This window comes from Pseudopodoces humilis, chromosome 20, assembly GCF_049639895.1.
Source record: "Pseudopodoces humilis isolate 2021_Gansu_Grassland_sample_001 chromosome 20, ASM4963989v1, whole genome shotgun sequence".
NCBI classification, from domain to species: Eukaryota; Metazoa; Chordata; class Aves; order Passeriformes; family Paridae; genus Pseudopodoces; species Pseudopodoces humilis.
The window spans coordinates 2102695-2115569 of NC_142219.1; the positions used below are offsets into that span (position 1 = coordinate 2102695).

The following is a 12875-nucleotide window of genomic DNA, read 5'->3' on the forward strand; positions in this document are numbered from 1 at the left end:
ATACTGCCTGCCAAAACCTGCAGCTTTATTCATCTGAAATATTCCAGTGTAGGAAAAGGCAATTCAGGACTGTTCTCTGCTTTGTCTGGTTTAGATCTCAAACTCCCAAGGGCAGGGGCTGCCTTGCAGTGCCTGACACTGGGGCCTTAATGCTGGTCCAGCTCATCCAGTGCAGGGATAATGAAGTGAGCTCCTTGCAGTAATTTGGTCTTGCTCTGTAGGCCTGGGCAATAGACAGGGATTTTAAGACCTCAGAGATTTGGGTTCCAGAATACCTGATGATGGAGTTTTATAGCCAGTTTTACTGCTGCTGAGTTGTTGTTAGCAGAGAATCTGAATACATGAATATGTGGGAAACACAGTTTATATCACCTGGCAAATTTATGCTTCAGCTTCTCATCCAATCCAGTGCTGGAAATGGGATGATTTGTAAGATCTCCATGGCCAGGCACAAGATTTTCTTTGGAAAGGTTCAAAATTCCATCTCAAATCAGAATGGAGGATTTTTTGAATGCCAGGGATTTATTTTCAGAGTTGACCTGGATTTGCACAGAACTAACAATGCAAAGGCAAAAACCAGCTAGAAGTGTAAGTGGGAGGAGAACAAAGAAAGCTTCTCAAGGGAATTTTTTTTTTCCTTGAAAACAGGTGAGGAATTAGATATTGTTGCTTCAAATATCTAATGAACAAAGGGGGAAAGCATGAACCTAGGAGCTGGCAAGACAGTCAGGTCAAGTGTCTGCTGGCATTAATGTGATCCAAACCACTGGGCCCATTGCAAAGAGGATTTTACCACTGGTTATTCTGGGACCAGGCTGTGATGTGAGAATTCTCCTGTGTCAAAACATGCCTGAACTGACTTTCACTGCTGGACATCCATGTCTTTGCTCTTAATGCAAATTTATTCTTAACAAGGTTCCACTGGAGCGTTGTTCTTTGATAAAGGTATTTTAAATGTCTTAGGTAAGGTTCTTTATGCAGAGAAAGGAAACTTTAGATGTTTAGTTCTTTTATACTTTCTTTTATTTGTCACAGAAGGTACCAGAGAGCTGGCAATTTGGTACCAGGAGTCTGATCCAACCTGAACTCCTAGAAAAATCTTTAACTTGAGATTTTTTATGATTACATTTATATGTAATTTAAGATTGGGATTTTTTTATGGAGGATCCCTGATTCTAACACTCAGAGGCTACTTCAGATTAGCCCTTTGTTGTAATGCAAGTACACAGAGAAGTTTAAGGAAGATGTAAGTGCCACTTCCTAGGAAGACCTTTTTCATTTCTGCTTAAGGATTTCTAAACATACAACACTGTGCCCTAATTGCTTACAAATTACTGGGTTAGCACAAATGCTTTCTCTGGAGGTATCAGGAGATGCTGGTGGCTTTTTTTTTTTTGTTATGATAACAAAGTGCATGCTCACAGCCACATCCTCTCCATAAAGACAGAGACCACTTGGAAAACTCTTATATTTCTGGTTGTGCCAGAGACTCTGGGTTTTGCTGCTGTTATCACCAGTTCTCTTACTAGTGTCATTCTCTCAGAAATAGCTTTATAATGTTGGTCTCTAAAACCCCAAGGAAACCCTATTCTGCAGCCAACGCTAAGGGGTATAGAAATCCATCAGGATTTCAATCCAGGGAGTACCTGGGAAACATGAGCATGATGCAGTGTTCCCTGTGCCTGGCTTGTTCCTTGTACAGCCACACTGAACCCTGTTAAAAAATACTATCCATCATTACCAGCAGCTTTCCTCTACTCTTCTCATGTGTCCCTTCCACTTCTGTCTGTGTTTATAGCCCCAAAATGCAGCCAAGGGCCAGAATTGTTCCAGAAGTACAATGTGTTCATGCATTGCTTTGGATGAGAGATGGTAGAGTGGTGCCACTATTTTTCCAAGTATTTAGAACTTTTCAGCAAGCTCTGTCTGGTCGCTGTGGCGAGGTCAAAGCGTTGGCAAAGACAAACTGAAAGATGTCTTGCACCATTTCTCAATGTCTGTGGTTGGTTGTCTTTTAAAGTGTCAGCTCTTCCTGCAGAATGGAAACAACAAGGTTTTGTCTAGGAAACATCCAAATGCCTTTTCATTTTGGCCCTTGTGAAACCTTTTGAAATCTTCCAGATGAAAAACAGAAAACTCCCCAGGCTTGAGTATGTGTATTTGTGGTACTTCACAACTGCTGAGGGGTAAAAAGTACAAGGAAGTCCAGGGATCTGTGCTGGTAGGGTGCAATGGTAGATGAAGATGCAGCAATGTGTGCTGCTTTGAGCCCTCTCCTACTGCCCTCCAAAAGAAGCTCAATGGCAAATTTGTTTTCCAAGCCACAAATGAGGAAATGCAGTGCTTCATGATTCCTGTACTTTACAGTAAGTTTACTGTAGTTGATCAGGTTAATTAATCTTGGCCCTGCTTCTTAGAATGCTCCCTGGTATATATTCTCAGAGGAAAAGCCACCTGTTTTTCCAATCTGCTGCAATATCTACATTTAACAGTAACTTTGGGTGTCTCTTGGAGCATCTCTAGGACACGTGGAGCTCCTTATCTCCATGAAAGCCTGCTTAATCTGTGTGTGTGACATGGCAATTACACTGTCCTGTGGCACTACTGGGTTCTTTTATGAACCACAGGAATGAAGAGCTCTGTGCCATGCAGGTCCAGTTGGTTGTGTCAGCAGCCTATCTCAAAGAACAGCAAGAACAGATGACATTCCAGTGGAAATTCCTTTACAAGGAAATACTTCAGATTCCAGATGTTAGGGATTTTTCTGCATATTTGTAAAGTTAAAATGTTCCTTTAGGACTTGGTCAGCATAATTATCCATACAAGGTTTTTGCTTTCTAATCTGTACTCAATTTTTTGTGAATGTTGGTTGTTGTCCACACCAGAGCCTGGAAGTCCTTGGTGGTGACAGGAGAAACTGAATTTGCAGTGATTCAATCTTGCAGTGCTCTGGTAGCAGTTTAAGTGATTTGTGTACTCCTGTTAACCAAGTGACAGAGCCAGTATTTCTCTTCCCCCACCTTCCATTTCAATCATAGCTTATTGCAGTGAAAAACTTGCTTGTTTTGTCCCTGAGAAGGCTGAGAAAAAGAGTTTGTGTTTCTGCTTGCTTAATTGGGAAAAAGGATTTTATGTGGCTCCCTGCACTTGCTGCCCTTATTACACGAATTATTCCTCTATAGATTTGAGAGCATCCTCTGAGCAGTGAGTCATAAGACACAGCAGACTTCCCTGGAGAGGCAGATGCAGACAGCCTTATCCAGAGCATCAGATGTGCCTTTCTTCTCTTTTCACAGACAAAGCAAAGGCCCACGGGGGCATCCTGCCTCTCTGCAAGCACAGAGCTTTGTCTCCTAAGATCAGCTACCTAAAGACATATCTGTTTTTCAGTCTGTTTGGATGAGATTTCATTTCTTTCTGCAGCCCCTGCCCATTTCTGCCTTAAAATCGTCACGGTTACCCCACTGCATGACCTAAAACTTTATTGTCCATTTCAGGAGATACTTCTCTGTCTCCTTTGCCTATCTAAAGTACCAACACTCAGCTTCTCCATGTGGTTGCTTTTGGTGCTGTGACTTTGGCCTGCTGGTCTTTCAAGAGATGCATAGTCCAGAGTCTGAGGGAGGGAGAAATTTGAACAGTATCAGAATTCAGATATCCTTTCTCTTGGTTTAGCACTTTTGCCAGTGTACAGCAGCCAGATGTGGTTTCTCCCTGCCCACAGACCTAGAGCATCAGCACACACATCTCAATAAATCCCATTCCTTGCACAGCACTTCAGAAGTGTCCTTAATGCCATGGGAAATTGGCTCTGTGTGTGCCCAGAAGGGGAAGGTTCTGGCTGGATCACACATTCATTGTGTGCTCATTTGCACTGGCTTCTGCACACACTGATGGGCTTGAAAAGCTCCTCAGTCCCCACTCCCCCAGTGCCCTTCTCTTGTGCTGGGCAGACAAGAGGATCAGGAGAGACTGGTTCCTTTGAGGGGGAGAGCTGGAGTGCAAAATGAGCAGCCCACAACCCCTGACTGGCAGTACTTCATTCAGGAACACTTCTCTCTCCACAGGGGCTGGTCTGCTCTCTTTATCCACCCTCTGACATGATCCTATATCCAGGCACTTAAGAAGAAGAAAAAAGCAGCAAAACTGAAAGCTGCTATTTTTAAACGCTGCCCTTGGCTCTTTGCAGCACTCTGCTTTCCTCCCTGTGATTCAGTGTTCTTTTGAAAACTAGGCACCAGGGCCCTGTGGTTTCCTGGTACTCGGAACATAAAATCTCCTAATTCTTCTCTCACAGCAAGCTTCAGAGGCCAGGGAGTGATTGATATTTTCTATCGCTTCATTAATAGTCACGGCACAGTAGTTTCCTAATCTGTTTTTGCACTGCTTTTTATTTTGAATAATTTGTCTTTCATATTTCCTCAGCTCTCCATGTCACACAAAGTGACTGCTGTTTGCTCCCCTCCTGCCTTTTAACTGCTGGGCTGAGAGCTTCAGGAGCTGGGAAGTTGTGGGTCCTGCCTCAAGGAGCTTCCCTATGTTTGTTTTAATAAGCTTGGCAAATATCCTGAGGGTATGTTCCAGAGTGATCAAAATCCTTGGGAAAGGAGAATTCAGCCTAATTCCTGACAGTCTCTGTTCACCTCCATCACTGTGCACAGTGAGAAAGTTGGTGCCATAATCAATTTTCCCAGCTCCATGGTCAACCTTGGATCTCCTCTTCTTCAAACTGGACCTGCTTTGGAGTCCTCTGTGACAAAGACAAACCACCCATCCCACGGAAGTCAAAAGGATTAATCTGTTTGGAGAATCTGTAGCATCTAAACTGTTCTTCTGTACTTCTTACACACCTCCACCGATCAATTCTATTCCAGGGAGTTACAGGTTTAAAACCTGGATATTAGACCTACTTCTGTGGTGAATAAGGTGCTCAGGGCACGGGAACTAAGCAAATCCCTGGCAGAGAAAGGAAAACCTGGGATATCTCCTGCTGACCATGCCCAACCCCACCACATCTTCAGAGATAAAGCTATACTGGATAAAGGCAGAAAATGCCCCATTTGCAGGGGGCTTGGGCATCCACAGAGGAGATGGGGGAAAACAGGATCAGGGCCAGTTGCTGTGAGCCAGCTCCTCCCTACCACACTGCCTTGTAAACACCTGGAAACTTTACCTGTAAATGAGCTGCTGTCCCAGATTAAACAACCCACTGTGCAGCTGGGACTCTCTGGCATGACTGCAGTAATCTTGAACTCGCTCTAAATTACTTTTTCATACAACCCAACTTGGAAAAAGGCAGACAGGCTGTAGTCTAAACACCCCAAGAGTTTGTATTTGCTTTGTTCCAGCACACTCTGCTCTCATGTGATTTAAAACAGTGTGTCTTTGTGCTTATCTTCTGGGCTTGGCAAGGCAGTTTTTACCTCTGAGTTTTTGTCTCAACAGGAGAAATTGCTGTCTAACAGATCCTTTGTGGACTTCCGACCAAAACCATCCAGTGCAACATATGGTAAGTCATTCAATGTTTTATAAACTCAGACCCTCAACTCTAGCTATTTATAGTGGAAACTGGCATATCAATAGTTTCTTTTTGGTTACAAATTGTAATGAATTCTGGCTTATGTTTTTATGACATCTCAGTTTGTGTTTCTCCAGCCCTTCCTTAGATTATAATGCCTTTGACTTTACATTTGTTCCTTCTGGTGCCCACCACAGCAGCTCAGCACTGTGGTGTGTCAGCAAAGGAAGAATCTCAGCCACATTCCCCTTGCTCCAAAACACACAGGCACTTTTAACTTATATTAAAGGGGAGGGTTTGTGCCCTGATGTGACACGTGGCAGCAGCATGTGAGGATGTGGCTTTGGATGATCCTGTTACTGCACTGATGTATCCATTCTTAGTCATGGCCTCCTCTGAAGCGAAAAAAGGGGTGAGACACTAGATAAATGAGTGTGACTTGTGGGATGGCTTTGTTTAAGTTCTCTTGGTCTAGCCATCAGCACTTGAGTGATGCCTGCAGTGGAGAGTAGTTGGGATTTATTGCAACCTCAGCACATGGGAAGGACAGACTGTACAGTGGTGGAGAGAAACTGTGCTGGCAACCTCTGGGCTAGTGCAGAGAGCAGGACTGGATTTGCTACAGCAGCACATTTCTGTCACTGCAGCTCTGCAGCTTTCAGCCTGTGATGTTGCTCTGTGCTCGGTGGTTGTACTTGTGCTCCCTAATTCCAGCACAGGGTTAGGAGGTTAAACCTTTTGTGTAGTTGTCTGGATCATATTAATTTCTTCTGTGTATCTGCTTCTGGTATTCAAAACTGGTTGTCATGCGTTGCAGGGGTCACCTGGAAATTGGGTTGAGTGTGTGAAAGGTGAAATGGTGCCTGTGGTGGGACATGGACCTGAGGAAGTGCTTCCAAGCCTCTTTAGGGAGAGAACTTCTGAGTTTGCACTCGCATTGACCAAGGAGGTCCCAAGCACCTCCTGCTAGAATTGAATGCACGGTGAATGTTATGCAAATGTTTTATTTCTTCCAGACACGAGCTCTCCTTAGGTTTCCTCTGTGGTTAATGCAGCCTGTCTGTAGTTTGAAAAAAGCAATGTTCAGCTGTCTTGCTTTTGGTATTTTTTGTAGTGCTATGCTCAGGTGATCACTGTAAATGTGTTGCTCTCACTTTGGACCCAATTTTTACAAAGCCTTAAATTCTTTTAGTTGTTCTATGACAGGCCTACATTCTCTAGGATCTTTATTTTGTGTGGGGGGAAAAGGAGGGACTATAGGAAGTTCAAGGGAATGAGTAAGATGGAGCAGAACAGTCTGCAACAGCAGCAGTGTGACTTGGAGCTCTCCTGACTCCAAGGGACACCTTGGTGCAAAGGGACACAAGGAGCTCTGGACCAGGTGAGGTGAGGAGGGCTCGCTTCCAGGGAGGCCTGGTGTGCACTAAAATGCATCCAGACATCAGCCCATCTCTCCAAACTCTTCCCTGCCCTGGCCTACAGCATGTCTAGAGGGATATGTTCAAATGCAGCTGTTCTGTCTGATAGTTTTCCATATTCTGACAGAAATGCTTGTGTTCCACCCTGGGCTTTCTTTTGGAGTGAGGAGCTATGAGGAACTAACACAGTTCCTTACACTCCCATTACACCTTGCAATGGGCTGGAGAACTCAGAGCAAGCCCAGCAGCCCAGAAAAGGACTCCAAAAGGATTCCAAGGATGAAAGCAAAGAGGGACCCCTGTTCCTAGCCCAGTTTTCAAACTTTGTTTCCAGTGTAGCATTTCAGGACATCTGTGAAGAATGATGGCAAAAGTCACATGACTTAAAATGTGCACCTCAAACCCAAGAATTGTCATCTTCACTAAAAAAAAAAAAAATCAGCCATTAATGATTATCATCTTCACCAGTAAAAAAAATCACACACACACACACACACCTCTTTTTTTCTTTTTTTCCCCAAGGGTCAGAGTATGCCAGGACAGAATTTAGCCTTATATATTTACACTGTAACATCAAACATGAGCTGTCTCTTAAAAGCAGAATGTGGAGCTATCAGAGACAAAACAAGACTCCGACATTGGCAAGGAAGCACTCCATGCCTGACTGATTTAACATTTCCTAATTGCAACCAGAGAGCTGTGCAGGAGTTTTAAAACTTTACCTTTATTCCAAATCATAGTGATGTGCCCCTGTGAAAGGTATTTCCCTTATTGTTCATTCTTCAGAATAATTACCGACTAGCAGCATTGAAAATATCTCCTCAGTTCCTTTTTTTTTTTTTTTCTTTTTTTGATGTGTCACCATTTCAGCTCTGTAGCCATCCTGCTCTTGGATTAGCCAAGCAGAGATGGTCAGAACTCTACAGTGCTCAGAGTTGGGAAAGGGGGTTATTCTGGCACGGAGCTGCTGTTAACTCATGGCCTTCATGTTTCCTGTTGGATTTACTGTTTTGCACTTGGGATAACTCTAACTGGCAGATCCCTGCATTTCTGAGTTCTGCCTAGTAGCAGAATTGGACTGAGCAAAATACCACAGGAAAGCTGATGCTGAAAGAAGTATTTATTAACTCTATTACCAGATGCAGAATGGTAGGCAGCATATCCAGCCCAGATATATCTAACCAAATTTAACTGAAGGTCATGAATCAGCAGAGGTCCCGCAGAGATTTTCTGACTACATGCCCAACAGATGTGCTCTTGCCTGACCATATCCTATCTCAAATGTACATGTTGCCTTACTGAATTCAGCATTTTTCTCTCCCAATCACCCCTGCTGAAATTCAGCGAGGTGCTAAGAAGCCAAGAGCTTATGGTTTCAAAGAGAATGAGGACTTTTAAAAGTTTCAACTTGGGAAAGTCTGAATCTTGAGAGACCAAGATTTTCAGCAAGTATTTTCCACCTGAAAGTTTGTGTCTTGCAGTACCTGGGGATGGTTCTGCCACCTTGGACATGAAGCAGTGAGGTCTTTGGTCCAAAGTCTCCTGGAAGTGCATGGCAGTTTGCCCAAGAACAGGGATGGGCAGTTTCTCTCTCTTTCAACTTCAAAAGGTAGCAAAACCAACATGACAAGTTAAAGAACATGTCACATCCCACTGCTCTGTGTGCATGCTTATCCTTAATGATGTGCTTTTAAGGATCTTGGATAAGAACCAAAAGGAAAGCTTTGAAAACTCACTCATACAGAATAATTGTATTTAACCTATGCTGTCAGTTCACACCGTATCATCTTCAAGAATAATAAATAAGCAGTCAGCATTCTTACAGTAACCTCTCACTATTCAGTACCAGGAGGTGAGGGGACATGTGCCTCCCCAGACGTCAGGTATGCCCTGGGGGTGGTGGGAGTGCTTAGTTTGGGTTTTACACTTGACGGTAGCAGTGGGGGGATGAAGTTAAAATGCAATCATTCTGAGTCAAACAGTAAGGCCTAGGAAAACAGATGTGGGATGTGTGCCATGAGCCAAGATCAACTTCATAAAACTCAAAAGATTACTTCTACAAAAACTGGAGGGGGGGGTGGAATTATCCAGTCAGGGTTGTGATGGATGGGGGCAAGGAAGTAGCCCAGGAAAGTCAAACAACAGAATCTGCAGCACAAAAGTATTAACTCTGTGGTGGTGTTATTTTGTCATAGGTAGGAAATTCTTCCAATAGCATATGAAGGGTATTAATTAGTCTCTTCCTCTGACATAAAATGGGGGATCAGAGGCTTTTATTTCTCTGAACTGCTTCTGCACTATCTCAAAAGCAAAACTGCCTTCCTCTTTAAAATCCTGAGGATATTGGGGTAATCAAAGTACAACACTTCAGGACCACTGAGCTCACCCCAAGTATTGCAAACTAGCAATTCTTTAGCTCTAGCATTCTCTAACTGGGCACTAGATTTGCTGGCCTCTGTTTTGCTTCTGGACTAGCTTCTGCATCCAGGTTGTTTCTTATGGTGCTGCTGTGCATCAGGTGTCTCACTGTACTGGGTCTTACAGCTCTGTGGAAGAGTGGCCATGGAGACAAAGCACTTCCCAGCTCAGCTGTGAGCACAATTCTGGCTGCTGCATCATGTGAGATGGGGGTGAGAGGAGGAGAGATCCCTGTGCATCTCTAAGCCCTGTGCTCCTGGGGCTCCAGGCAAGAGGCTCAGAATGAGTTTTGTTTGCTCTCTGTGAGCTCTTATCCTGCAGCCTAGAAATCCTTTGGACTTAACTGCAGGCTGTAAAACAGGCTGGGGTGACACTGCCTTCTAGTTGTTTGTCTCCAGAGGTAAACCACTGTTCATACAGCCCTGCCTCCAGCTCTTAGGATGAAATTCTCTTTCCGTGCCAGAAGAGCAGCAGCTCCAGCCTACAGAAAGCTCATTTGCCATGGTTGTGCTTTGGGCTTATTTTCCTCCACAGTAGCAGCAGTGTCTGGCTGGAAACCATGGCAGACGAGGCTCAGTGGGCTCAGTGAAACCCCTCCATCCCTCACCAGAAGGCAAAAGATCTGCATCTCTAATGGACAGGCTCATATCTCCCTCTGAGGAGAACCACTACAAAAATATTTCCCAGATTATTTGGCTGGGTATTTCACAAAACTATCCAGTTTCATGATGCTAATTTTCCCATTGTCTAGACAGTTGCAAATCCAGACAGCATTATCACTGTGAACCTACTGCACTCATGCAGACACACAAAAGCCCATTTTTCTGCCCGTGGCTTTTACAGGTATCTTCTTGCTTATGGTGGTAACCCTCTGAATTGCTCCAAAGTGCCTGGACAAATCCCATAGGGATTCCATTCCTCCTGCAAGGCCAGCATTTGGTTCAAGCAACACTGAGCTGTGTGAATGCACTGAAGGTTGAACTGGAGAGAGGATCTAGCCCCTCACTGCCTACCTTCTCCTGCGAGAAAAACAGACTGCTGAGGGTTGGACAGTGCTGTGAACCAAGCCTGGACATCCCTCCTTGGGACAATCTCCTGCCACAGTGCTGTTCCAAAGATGAAAATGTTCTTTTGTGGCTTGCATGCTGGAAGCCTTCATGGAAAGACATTCTGGGGCTGTAGGCAAGTAGATGAAGCCCTGCCAGTCTCTCCTGACAATAAAAAGGTCTGTGGGCATTTGTTCCCTCTGTCTGGCTTGAAATGTTAAGACCTGTGTGGAGGAACAGCACATTCTTGTTCTGCACAGCAGGAGTGCCAGCCCACATTTTAAGTCAGGCTACAGCACCTTCCCCAAACTTTGGCATCCTCAGTACCTGTATTTATAGCTCCTCTGTAATGCCGAGGGGCAAAAACACAGTAAGAGCAGGAGCTGCATTTAAAAATAACTTCTGAATGAAGATGCTTAGCCAGCAGCAGCATTTCCTGTTTTTTCTCTTCTCTAACTTGCTAAATTCTTCACCTTCTTCCCAGGGCCTCTTGCCATATGTGCATGGTTTTCCTGGCCCACTGAAGCAGGGGTAGCCTCTGGCTGCTGGGCTGCATCTGCCTCTGTCCACATTTCTGTGAAAGACCCATGTGAAATACGAAGGGCTTGCCTGCAGCACCTTTCCAGCTTTTTTGGAGGGTGCAGGGAACTCACCCTGTGCATGTAGAATGTGAACCTTGCCAAGCAGCTCTTGACTGTGTGGGGGTTTACCAGAGTGATTGAGGCAGCAATATTGTTCTGCTAATGAGAGTCAGGAGCTGGAGTGTCTGAACAGCAATGACTTTGGTGAGGGTGGTTTGTTTCCAGGAGCCACTATGGGCTCCTAAAGGTGAACAAAAGGGACAGAGCTGAAATAACCACAACGTGGTGTTTTCATCTTCTGACTCAGGTATCTGTTACCAGAGCCTGGGAGATGCAGGCAGAGAGAGCCCAATGGGATCTGAGCGGTGCTGAGATAATGTCCCAGACAGCCAGCCCATGCAGGAGTGGAGGAGGAAAGGGGCAGTTCTAGGTCAAAATCTGTGAGGTTTTGCAGTGAAAGTGTTGGGAAGGGAGGGCTGGAAAACTTCTTTCTTCCTCCAGGATAGCTGTGGGTCTGTTCCCCAGCTGAACTCTCACTCTTTGTCTGCTCTAATTCGCATCTTCCCTCTGCCAGCTGGGTTTGTTTTGCAAACTCAAATCTGATCTCCTTAGTTTGTCCTGCGTGTCTTGCTCATTTTTCACGACTCCAAGTTTCCACCCTATACGCTTTAGAGCAAAGCATCCTGCTTGCCCCTTTGTGACTGAAAAGGGCAAGTATTGTGGCTCTAATAGTAGCAGAAATCTTCTAGTCCAAAGTATTTTAAAGGCTGGTTACATCAGCAACTTCATTACCACAGCTCTCATTGTGACATTTGACTTATTGAAAACTGAAAGTTTCAGCCCCATTCAAGTTTTATGTCCATGGAGCACACCCAGCTCAAAGGCAGTGACCATGTTTGCCAGAACAATGTTAGCATGAGCAGAGAGGGTGTTTCTGAATATCTGTACCAGAGCAAAACCCAAGAACTTGGTTCAATTTTTAGATTTGAAATGTCCTTTCCTATTTTGTGATGCCTGGGAAATGCATGTTACTGGTTATTCTGTGTCCTTCTTACAGAAGTGAGAGCAGACATCTACTTAAATTTTCTTGGAACAGGTCTGCAGATAAGTTTCTGACAGATTTTACTTGAAACCACACTAACATCACTCTGCAGGCCAGAATCACCTATCCGGCCCTGAGATTTGAGGGGATGTCCTGCTCTGCCACAGCCCTCTGGCACATTGTAAAGTCACTGGCTTCAGTGGAGTGAGAAGGAGTTATTTACCCAATACTGATTGCATTGGAAGAATGTGAACTTAAAAAGTATTTGAGTAACAGGTGGCCATCAAAGGTCATCAGAAAGACAGGTCCAAAGGCAAAGCTTTTTTAACAGGTGTGCACAACCACTGTTGACAGAGACTGCAGTAACTATTTCTAAGGCTCTGGATGTCCCTGAGGAATGTCCCTGTTGGCAGCAGCCTGGCCTTATGTTTCCTATCAATTGTAGCTTTGTCTCTTCTGAAGCCCCCCCTGCAAACGAGCAAACAACTGGCTGAGAAAAGATGAATGGAAAACATTGCCTGTGCCAGAGAGGTAATGGCAAATCCCATGCCAGGAGGAATAATAAACAGGAGATCATTGATAGAACTGTGCTAGTCTCAATAGGTTTTCCACCAGGCATGTGGAAGCACCTATAAAGGAGGCATTGTCTGTGCTGTCACTGAAGGGAAACAGGAGAAATGAGCTGGAGCAGGTGAGGGAAGGGTGGGTGTGCCTGGTGAGCAAAATTGATCAGTATCAGGAGAATGGGGAGGGGGTGGGTGTGTAATCACTGGGCTGCAAATGCTGAGGATCAAAAGGTGTCCATCAGGCTGTTGTTCATTAGCCAGACCCCTGCTCTCAGTCCTCAGTGAC

At 44.7% G+C, this 12875-nt stretch overlaps 1 protein-coding gene across 6 annotated transcripts in view; it reads left to right on the top strand.

Moving 5' to 3' along the window:
- CCDC92 (coiled-coil domain containing 92) overlaps nucleotides 1–12875 on the top strand; it is a 100310-nt gene that overhangs the window by 44173 nt on the left and 43262 nt on the right. For 4 of the 6 annotated variants that reach the window (XR_015774206.1, XM_088064835.1, XM_088064836.1 and 1 more), the window contains one exon: nucleotides 5446–5509. The gene's annotated coding sequence lies outside the window, so the exon portion shown is untranslated. Of the gene's footprint in view, nucleotides 1–5445; nucleotides 5510–8403; nucleotides 8761–10197; nucleotides 10914–12875 lie in introns of those variants that run through there. The other 2 variants (XR_015774204.1, XR_015774205.1) reach the window with 2 other exon arrangements.